Below are 11,670 nucleotides of genomic sequence, written 5' to 3'. Positions count from 1 at the left end.
ATGCAAGTATTTTAATGAAATGAAATATAAATATTTATATTCGATTATTATTCGTTTCTTAATTCTCTTTTTATACGCGTCTTCTTGTGAGAAAGAAATTTTCTGTTTCAACAATTTTTCTACTTGATATTACCGTCAAATAAATTTTTTTTATTGATTAGAAAGTGTAAGAAAGTGAATTGAATTTTTATTAGAGTCCCATCATATATATTTGTTCCTATTTTTTATCTTTCGTCAACTACTTCGTAAATCTTTTCAGAAGACAATGTGGTCCTCACGATTAATCGTATGCTCGTGAGAGACCGAGCACCTGTAAATATAAATCGCGAATCTAATTTGCGGACGCCATAAATCAATAGCGTGATCACGATCCGGCGCGGCCTCTCGCTCCCGTGTCCTTTTAGCTGAGATCTGACCGTGATTTGAAGCTCGAATTTGGAAGAAGTCCGTAATTGTGGTGCCGCTCAAACGGTACCATCCTCTCATCTCCGGATTAGGCGGTGCTAACGCGCAGCCTTTGTCGGCCTTATTCGAGAAACGAGATGATAACGCATGTGAGGCAATTGACATATTGTTAGATTTATATATCTCCTGTCCACACACACTATTTTCATCGTGAATAGCAATTTTGTAAAAGACTTGTAGAGTTGTTTCGATCTATTATTACGCCGATTTAAAGACTGCACAAATTCTTATTCGAATTTTTTATTCCGATTTATGATGTTGGTTTTTATATTATCTGATTTGTATGGTCAAAATTTTGTAATTTTCTTATACATATTTTTTGGTATTTTTAAATTTATGGTTTTTATATTTAGGTTTCAATTTTTGTTTGGTTCACATTTATTTTTGAATTTATTTTTATTTTTGATTTATTTCTCTCGCACGTTCGGAATAAAATATAAATCGATGTAAAAGAAGATATTTATACGTGGGCTCGCGTTACTCGCAGAGGCGTATATCGAGATAGAACTTTGCGTTTTGTAGTCTCATTTTCCCGTAACGATGACGCGATCATCGCGGTTTTTCCCAGTAGGCGAGATATATATCCGACCGACCTATATATATATATCTCGACTGTTATTGCCGGGGATATACGTATGGTAGAAAAAATCTCGGCGCTATTCGAAATGTCAAACGGAAACGATCCTCGGGCACAGAGACAATGCATAGAGAAACAAGTCGCGAGAGCACTCTCGACGGTGCGAGATCGAGGGCGCTTCGGGACATACTTGGGGGGCCCAAGTAATAATCTCTCCACGACTTCCGTTCTTTGGTTTCCGCGCTCTAATGGGCGCCTTTCCAGGAATCGTCGATGCGGAATCGCGGGGTAACTCGGGATATTGTTTAAGAACCCGTGCAATTACGATCGCTGCGCATCCTCTAGCAAATTGATATTCGCTGCTTGGAACTCTCCTCCGCGGATTTTCTCGCCGGCTTCTGCCCACAGACTTCTATATATTATCTAGACTGCTAATACAGGCTTTGCGAATAAAGCCAATTTAAATGACACGCATTATAGCATTCTGCGAAAATGTATTTTACAAAATGTCATGTATCACTTACACACCGCTTCATGTACATTATCGATCACTTATACATTGACAGGATATATGTACGTGAAGTACTTTCAAAGATGGCGGATTGTTATTTACTGACTTCAATGCAACCTGTACTAAACTATAGCAATTCAGCAGTCTAGATAATATATAGAAGTCTGTGCTTCTGCCCGAGACTCGAACAAGAAATTCACATGATAGAAAGGAAGAGTGAGCTTCTCTCTTTTCTCGCGTGATAGAAAGAGAATGTTAAAAGAAGCTTTAACGCATTGAAAAAAATTATTTGGTCATTATCGAAAATTAAATTAATTGCATATCCAATTCTTCAATATCTAATATAATTTAGAGATCTCTCGATCTCGTTCGCAAAGAAGAATTGTGTAATTTTTAGAATTTTATAATTTTCAGTTTTATATGTTCATAAAAAATATCTGGTATTATACAATTTATACATATTTTCTGGTATTTTCAAATTTATGGTTTTTATATTTAGGTTTCAATTTTTGTTTGGTTCACATTTATTTTTGAATAATCCAGTTTGATAGCAATTTTGTGAAAGACTTGTAGAGTTGTTTTGGTCTCTTATTACGCTGATTCAAAGACTACACAAATTCTTATTCGAATTTTCTATTTCGATTTATAATGTTGGTTTTTATATTATCTAATTTGTATGGTCAAAATTTTGTAATTTTTATATATATATTTTTTCTATGATATTTTAAGGTTCATGGTTTTTCTATTTTAGGTTTAAATTTTTGTCTGGTTTACTTTTATTTTTGAATAATATTTCACTATATGCGCTCTTTTGAAAAAGTACGTTTATGACGTTTATATTTTCGAGTCAAAGTCTAAAAACAGTCGTCGCGATTAATACTCATCGATTATAAATCTCCATTCGCGAGATACTCACTACAAAGCGTTTTTGGCTAATATTTCGTGTTTACTTTACGTTTGCTCGAGAGGAAGATATCCGTGAAAAAGAGAGATAGAGAGGGAGTGATAAATGTTTTTCCGTCCTTCGTGCCTGTTTTTTTCTTCGGAAACGAGCATAATGGCTCGTAGAGATCGAGAATCCTTGTCAGCCGTCATCAGATCTCTCGCTTCCGAGACCTGTCAAAACTGCAATACGGTTCGCTACCTGTGCGAGGCGCGCAGCATCTCGAAGAATGCGCTGCCATCCAAGAAACGTATTGTTGAAGAGAAACGATCGACAAGGCGTCGAAGCGCGTCGGATCTCTGGAAGATTCCGAAGCAGAGTATATTTCTGCCCGTGATCCCGAATGGTCTATAGATTGCGTACGCACAGGTAGAAAGAACTCTGTTAGCTTAATTATCATCGACGTGGCCTTCTATTACAGGCCTTTTCGAATTTAAAATAGACGCGAGATGTATGGTCTTTTTTAACTCTCTCGTGTAAAGAGAGCTGGCAGAAAATTACGTTCTCGTCGGTCAATAACGCGATACAAATATATCACATTGGGAATTTTTTTTTTTTTTTGTAGAGAAAAGAGATTGACTAGATTAGATGCAAAAAGATGTAGACGACGTCAAAGTTTATAGACCTTTTTTATTAGAAGTTAATAAATATTTTTCGAACGGCAAGTCGCGCCTTGTTCCTCGATCGCTTATTAAAAAATTACGAAGCGATTAAACTAGTCGCTCGAACGGGACTGTCGACGTTCCTTCAGCGGAGTTAAGTTCGCGGCGCGGATCCGCAAACGTTGTGGAGGAGGCAGGGGCGAGGGACAGAGGAGAATCTTAGCGTCGACATGCCTCTCTTTGATCGGTCGAGTGTCCAAAGAGATCTCGGCCGATTAAAAACTCATCGCTGAGCAATAACGGCCAGCTCTGTATTCCTGTCTCTCTCTCTCGTTCTCTCTTTCTTTCGCTCTCCGACGCGCGATTATCGCAGACTCTCGCTTTCTTTCCGAGGCGTGCCCGGTTTTATCTTGGCTTTATCTCGCTCCATTACCGTCATAAGACCCTCGGCTGCGGACGGAACGAGACGAGAGAACCGACTCGTTTCCTCGTATCTCTGTCCGCGACACAAGTACATTTCCCCGCGACGATCGCGTCCCGGCCACTTATCTCGATCGAGATAAGAACTCATTTAAACTATCAAAACTATCTTTTCCATTAATTTCTTGACTATGTTAGATAAATGAGAGAGCGAAAAAAATGATCGTGCAATATGTCACTGAACAATGTCCTTTTGTCCACGCGTTAAAAGATCATCATTCCCTTGACCATGGAGTACTGTTACCAAGGTCGATTGTACTTAAATCCGGAAAGTCAGCGTCCAAATTAACGTGATGTATACCGTAAACAGAGCGGTATTACGAGCGTACAAGGAAGAAAAATTGCACGCGCGCGCGCGTTCGTTCTCCGGAATGTCACTTTCACGTCGCGTCGTCGTTCACGAGCCGAACGAAAGCGAACGAGCAGAGCGAACAACGCATAGCACGGATTCGGCAGTTTCGGCGAAGAACGTGGATGGCGGGGTTTTCAGGCTGCGCGGCAACGAGCGGGGGAAGGGGGCAGCCTTGGCCGAAGGAAGGCGCGCTGGGTACCCGACACCCATTGTCCGCGCCGTCTCTTGTTACGAGACGAGACGAGCAAGAGAGGAAGAGGGTTTAAGAGAAACGAGAAGGGAAAGAGCGAGACGGAGAACACAGCGGTTGAGCAGAGCCAGCCGAGAGAGAGAACGGTCAAACAGACGGACTCCGGGTCCTCTCTTTCCTTCTTACGCCGTCTTCTTCTCTTCTTCATTCTCCATCTTTTGCCTCTCTCCTTCTCTTGTTGCTTTCCTTCACGCGCACGGGCCCTGCCGAGTCAAAACCACCTATGTATGCTTGGCCGAAGCCCCCCGGCAGTAGGTCTCGCCTCGGGGTCCCTTTTCTTCTTCTCACCGAGATCTCTCGTTCCTTCCTCCTCTCTCCTCTCACCTCCCGTCTTCCTCTGCGGTCTCGGCGCGGGCGAGGGCCCTGCTCTCTCGTCGGGGTCCAACTTGACCTCTGGTCAACCCGCCCGTTGAATCTTTCGTGTATTCCGTTGCACGATGACAAAATTTTATATCATCCGCATGATCGCGAGCTTAATTTACTTTGACAAGGTGTTATTTGTTACAATTTGTTACTATATTATTACGTTTACATTATAAAGATTTTTTTCAAGTATATCCAAATAAATTGTATAAATGAAAAAATTCATATACCTACACAAGTTTGAGAATTTCGATTATATTCTATAACGCGTTGAACGCCTAATTAGCTGATTCTGCACGGTCGTCCGGACATACAATCGATCTCTGAAATTATCTTCGCGAACCCGTTCACGGAGAGAGAGACTTCATTGACTTTGGAATTCAGTCTCGACTTCCACGAGCTTTTGATTGCTTTGATTCTTGCGCACGGTCTCTTCCTCAGCCTGCACTTCTAACCACGTCTTCGATCCTGGCTACGTGACAGTGGGTCTGTTCTCTCGGGGCCTGTCAAGAATCTCTGAGACCCATTACGAGGGTGCGCCTACTTGCTTGACCTTTATGTGATAAAATACATTTCGTTGTCTTTGGTTCCAAACAATTTTAATCTTTTCCTATTCTTTAACTATTCCTTAATATATATCCTTATACTTAACTTTTATACCTTACATTTACACCTTACATTTACATTTATTCCTTGTATCTTGCATTATTCCTAAATTTTTTATATTATTTATTTCGATTTATTATTGCGCGAGAAATCGCCAATTTTCCGGTTATATCCGGCATTTTCGGATGTGCTCTGTATTTTTATTTTTGTTTTCGTTTCTCCTATTTTCTTGCCTGCGTCATCGGTCCGCTTTATCTTTGTTCTCCGGTTCTTTGCTCTATACTCTATAGTATACGCGAAACACGCGGTGCATTTCCGTTGCAGTGCGAGCGTCCAACGAACGGTGAAAACGCGAAGCGAGCGCAGTGACACTCGGCGTTACTAACCGAGCGATAAATTCCCTCGAATGTAATCCGCGGTGAGACACAAGGCGGTCTCTCTCTCTCTCTTCACTCGCGGTATTCTACCTCTCAAGGTGAATGATGCAAATGCCACTGCGGTCGACGGTCTTTCCATCGGCGCGCGAGAGCTCATTGTGTATATCCGTTCACTTCTAGGTAATCTACTAAACAAACGACCGTCTCATTTTCTTCGATTCTCACGGTTTTAGCGGGGACGTTCGTCGGATTCTTTTCTTCCGTATTTTGCGAGGAAACGATTTGTGTTTTACACCCTTTTTATTACCCTCTTGTTAATAGACTCACGGGGGGCGATACTCTCCTTTTCTAACCAATTATCGCAATGAGCGCATGAACCCGCAATTAATTTCCCTTTAACGCTGCCGTAATACCAAGAGCCGACGCGCCCGCAACAATATATCAGCAGCATTAGAGGGAAATTAATTTGAGCTACGAACGAGCCTTGAAAATGACGATGGCTTAGGCCTCGGGCGAGCGGAAACCATAAAATCGTTCGGCCTTTGCAAACGGAAAATCCCGATCGCTGATCAACGATTTGGGAAATTAATTATCGTGCACGAAGAAACCTCGCGGAGATTATTAGTCACGGCTCGGCCGTAGTTATCGCCGTCGTTGCTCTAAAGAGGCTTTTGCGTGCGCTCAACGCGCGCGCCAGAGTCTCTCCGCTTATAGATACGCTAATCTTATCTCTCACCGAGATAGTGCACCGTACCTACGATATAATTACCGGTCGATGCTGCTTTATTTCTACATAGTTTTATCTTCTTGCAATAAAAAGAGGCGTGAATAGCTTTTGATGGTTTCGCACCGTTTCCTGAATTAATTAGGTCAACGTAATACATCGTATCATTGATAAATTTGTAATTATAAATTTATGCACATACGAATATATATTACATCTTAATTTTTTTCTATGAGATTTTTGTGCGAATCTCTCTCAAAAGCAGTAAATATTATATCATTCTCTGCACGCGAGATATTATATTTAAGAGTTAAATAATAATATAAGGATAACACACGCGGAATAACGATTAAGCCTCTCGACTCTGAAATGAACTCGGAATTGAATTAGTCGTGTTTTTATATGGTCAGAAAACACGCGCGTGCGAGGCATGGAAATGTGTTGTGGTGGAAGTCACTTGTATGAGTGACTCGTGCACACGTGATTGTTCATTACGTACATTCAATATCTTTAATTATATCTTTAGTCTCCGCTATATTAGGCATTCACAATATTTCTCGTAACAGTCAGTCTAGTCGCTAATTGTTATATTCTTATGTACCTTTATATTTCATAACGCGTAAAGACGGCACTAACATACTTTTTTTCGCGCACATTTCTCGGCTGTTTCTGCGACACCCTCGCGAGACTCGTCCCAGCACGAGGTGGCCCCTAATTTGGGACTTTATCGTCCTGTTATCCTTGCGTCCTACGAGCTCTCTCTTCTCCCTTTCTCTCTTTCTCGAGCGTTCCGGATGCGCCTCGCACATCTTCGTCTGTCCCCTCCCTCTTCCTCGTTTCGCTCTTACGGGATCCCGTGCCATGGCATTAATCCTTTCGGTGCGCTGAGTTATTATAATATATAGATATAAATAAGACTAATAATAATCGTATAACAGTTTCTAATAATTCTCTCTTGTTGGACGATTACAATACAACCAGCTCGCGTCAAAGTATGTATTAAGTGGCAATTATGAGTCATTTTTTAAAAATAAATACATAGAAGAATGATGAAGAATTTTTTAAATCATCTTGGAAGGGAAGGGGAAAAGAAACGTTATTAATATTCATTGACCTGATCTCTCTGCGTCTAATAGAATCTCGTTCTCGTGTTCGACCGTCCCTCTATACTTGCGCTTTTTATTCGCAGTTAATATACGAGCGGCGACGATTTCTTCTTTCGTAATGGTTTCGCGTGCCGCTGCTCTCGCGTCTCTCAGCACAAACCGCTCGTTATTTTGTCGAGCACCAATAATTCCGCCTGCTCTCTGCGCGTCGCGGAAAAAGCGATAGCGCACAATTGTCAGCGTTGAAATAATAACGCGTGAGCGCGCGCGTACACAGAAGAAAGAAAGAACGAGAGAGACAGCTTCCCTTCTTCATCTCTGAGAGGACAAAACCAGCCGACTCTTTCCGTTCTGTCGCCGAACTCGCGTGCGTGCGGTATGTGATATGCTATGTGCATTGCTTTTATAATCGAGAGACGATCTTTCAATTAAAATATTCTGCCTGGTGGTTTTAAACATTTGCGCGGGGCTATAAAGCCCCCCCCCGCCAAGCTTCTCTCCTCCGCGGCAGAGAGCTGATCTTTCTCCTCGTCGCGAGAATTTCTTCTCGCGTCGCGTAATATAACAGGAAAAAAGAAAAAAGATAAAAATATTGTATCTTTCTATAGACCTCGCCGGAGAGACTCGTAAGCAGAGAGATTAAAATCACGCGTTGAAGTGCCCCGCTAACGAGGCGAGCTATATACGTTGATTCCTGCAAACGTAACTAAAATCTGTCATGTATGTACATCAAAATAATTATCCGTATCGGTGTATATATAGCGGGGAAAATATCCAAAATCGGATTTGTCCCATTAGAGAACTCTACGTGGTTCGCAATTGAAAGAGGATCCCCGTCTTACGGATAAAACGGAAGAGTTGAAAGAGAAGTATAGAAAAGTGAAAAGAGAGGTAGGGGAGGGGGAAGAGAAGAGATGAAATCTGTGTATTACTGCGATAGTGAACGATGAGAGGGGCGTGTCGGTTGTCGGTAATAGCCGGTAAGCTGCGCTATTATGAGCCAAAAAATAAAAAAACATGACGTTACGCTAGGCCACTCCTGCGGTTGACCGAAAACTGAAAAAAAAGGAGGAAAACAAAAGTGCATTACAATTCGTCGCTTCTTATTGTTTACCGCAATTGGCCGTCGACCCTTCCTTCCCTCGCTTTTCCCCTGCACCTCCCGCCTTTCCCTCCCCGCTTGCCTCTCCCTGTTATTGTTTAGCTGGCCGCGCGCTTTCCGCCGTTTCATTATGCCCTTTGTCCGCGTGCGCGGCTTTTATCGTCTGTTTAATATTTATCACCCGGTGCACGGGTGCAATACTAATTTCTTCGGGTCGCGCCCGTCCGATCTCGAGCGTCAACTCTCCGAGGGCTCGTCGGTTTGCGAAAATCGCTCTCACGTGCTTTTAATCAATAATCAAATTTTTGATCTTTATGCAAATGCGAGAAACTGCCGCGTAATCTGCAGAAATAGATCTCTAAAATAAATAGAAGAAATCCAAAATTCCCACTTATATTTTTCAACTCTTAACTCCTAGCTGAAAATCCAAAACAAATTTGTATATTTATTTGAAATTGCTCCTTGTCAGAGTGTATCATAGTTTTGATAATATGGTTTCAATTTTTTTTTGTCAAAAACGAATGAAAACTGAGCTTTGATATATAGTAACAAAAAATCGACACATCTTTTAAAAATTATATACAAACGTGATAAAAAGGAAGAAAAATAATTAAAACAAATTTAAAAATCTACAAACATATGAAATAACATATGATATCAAAATAATATACTTTTGTTTATTTTAAAATATGCACATTTTTGGTAATATTTTATTGATAATAAATCAATTTAATGAGCACAATAGAATAAAAATTGTAGACTAATATAATTCTAATGAAATAATATCTCTCTCGTATATAAAACTTTATATTTACATTATTCGTGGTTTTTAATTGGTCATTCGTCATTGTCGTCGTTTTTAATTGGTCATTGGTCGTTCGTAGTTTTTTTTATGGTTTTATGGTTTTTATGGTTTTAATGATTTTTTATGGTTTTAATGTCATTAATAAATGAGCACTCCAGTATATATTCTTAGAATGAAAAATGGTGATTAGGAATATTAACGCGCAATCATATTCTATCAGTGCCGACATGCTTCCTAATCACTGTTGCATGTCGTGTACTAATAACATGAAACTCATGATTAAGCGAATTCTCATTTAAGACTAAATAAGTCGCGCGCGCAGCGCGAGTGGTGAATTAAAGTTCTAGTCACAAATGACGAGAAATTTAGCATTAGCGAAATAAAATATATCCGATATCATCGCGGTCTTCGTGTGACACGAAGATGACGAGCTGGGCGTCTCTAATTAATGACAGTCTGCAAATCGTCGAAAGAGTGAGAGAGAGAGGGAGAGGGAAGGAGGGAGAATCTGAAGACTTGGATGAATTCGCGCGGCGTTTGCGTGACCCAGACCTCTGCTTTACTCACCTTTACAGGTGACTAGTTTGCCTGCTCGCACATCACGTCACGTGATGTTGATCCTCAGACTTCTTGTCTCCTTGTCTTTAAGTCGGCAAATCCAAATCAATGTCTCTGTTTCCCTGACATATTTCAAACACTTGTTTAAAAAAAAGTACTCGAACTTTCAACAAAGCATCATTTTGCGCTAAGTATTGATATCCGAATTTGATTTGAAATCCGATGGATCCCCATAAGTGGCACCACTCTATCCATTTACGGATGCGACCGAAGCCTTTCGACGCGATATGGAGAGCTTGCTCGGTTACGCGCGCGCTATAATTTATTTCACGCGAGCGAGAGTAAGGCGCGCGGGTGAAGGGCTTTTTGACGCAGATAAGAGCCGCTGATATTCAACGGCGGTATCGATGGTTTGGCATGCGTAGCTGCTGAGTGTGGGTGCCATCGCCGCGGCGGGTGCACCGGTTTCCGAGGCGCTCAGATGGGCAGCCGATATAGTCCGCTATTAGTCTCTGCATGCTCAGAAGCACTATAGCGTCCCGTCCTCTCCTCTGTCCAAGTGCAGGAGAAGAGCGAACGCGCACTAACAGAGATTGAAGGAGAGAGAGAGAGAGAGAGAGAGCTAGGGCCGGGGCTTTTTGGGGCGTAGGTAATAGTGAGAGAGTGCCCATTAAGGGCGAATCGCCCAGGCCGGAGAAGGCCTCTCGCAAAACTTCGCACCTGCCCTATACCGTCATAATGCATATTCATAGCTCCGGACGAAGAGAGGAGGGCGCGCTTTAATCCTCAAAACGTAACGAGAGAGAGACGCGGACAGAAAAATCGCCAGGCTCGCGCGGAATACAAGGATGGAAAACTTTCTCGTGACTCGTTATTTTCGGCTTGCGTCCACAAAAGGGCTCGCTAATCCTCGTGGCGGAAAGAAGAAACTGCGCGTCGGAGAGACGCTTTCGGTGTGGCTCTCGATCTCCCTCCCTCTCCCTCTTTATTTCTCTCTCGTTCGTCCACTCGCGGTTAAGGCGGCCACGCGAGTGGCCGAGAATAATGACATTATTGCGGGGCCGCTCGCAGCTTACGGCAATTAAAACTTTGGTAATTGCCGTGGGCGAGTTACGTAATTACCACGTCACGGCGTGGCAAGGCACGACATGACGACGACGGACGTCGCGTTTCGTCGTCCTCTCTTGGATTTAGAGATTTCGGTTATTATTATTAACTTTAACGTCGATTTATCGAATTACTCGATTCGTCCTTGGTTCACCATTTTTTGTCCTTGGTTCACCATTTTTTTTGTCCTTGGTTCACCATTTTTTCGACCCGAATGTAATTGATTAGGCCGAGTTCTGCCGAAATGGTTGATAGGGCCTTCTCAGGAAGGAAAGACAACGCCATCGTTGTGTCTGAGAGCTCTTAACGATTGACGATACATATCGTTTGGCGTTGCTTGGTTGCGGTGGTCACTGTTTGCTATCGCGTGTAAATAATAATTGCTTACGGTTGCTTGTTTATCGCTGCATTATCTAAAGTATTTCTTTACGCTTCTGGACACACACATACATACAATGAACTGTACGAGTAATATATTTCTTTTTTTTTTTGGTTGCACAATTTTTTTTATAAAAATTGAAGTATCTTTAGCTCGCACGGAAGCTTCTTTACGCGCGTGAAATGCCACCTCGTAAAGCGCATCTCGCTATCGACAGCTCGGCGGCAAGACAATGCTATCATTGTTATCATTGCAAGCGTGGCAGCTACGTCATGCAGGGCACGATGCTGAACGGCCGCCGCTTTAAATCGCTTCGCCTCGACGAGACCGTTAAGCCCTTCATGGTTAACCGAGGCTCGTGCT

This window comes from Prenolepis imparis, unplaced genomic scaffold (genome assembly GCF_030444845.1).
Source record: "Prenolepis imparis isolate NDT839.2.m4 unplaced genomic scaffold, iyPreImpa1.0 SCAF_12, whole genome shotgun sequence".
NCBI lineage: Eukaryota > Metazoa > Arthropoda > Insecta > Hymenoptera > Formicidae > Prenolepis > Prenolepis imparis.
Note: the sequence above shows the minus strand (reverse complement) of the source record.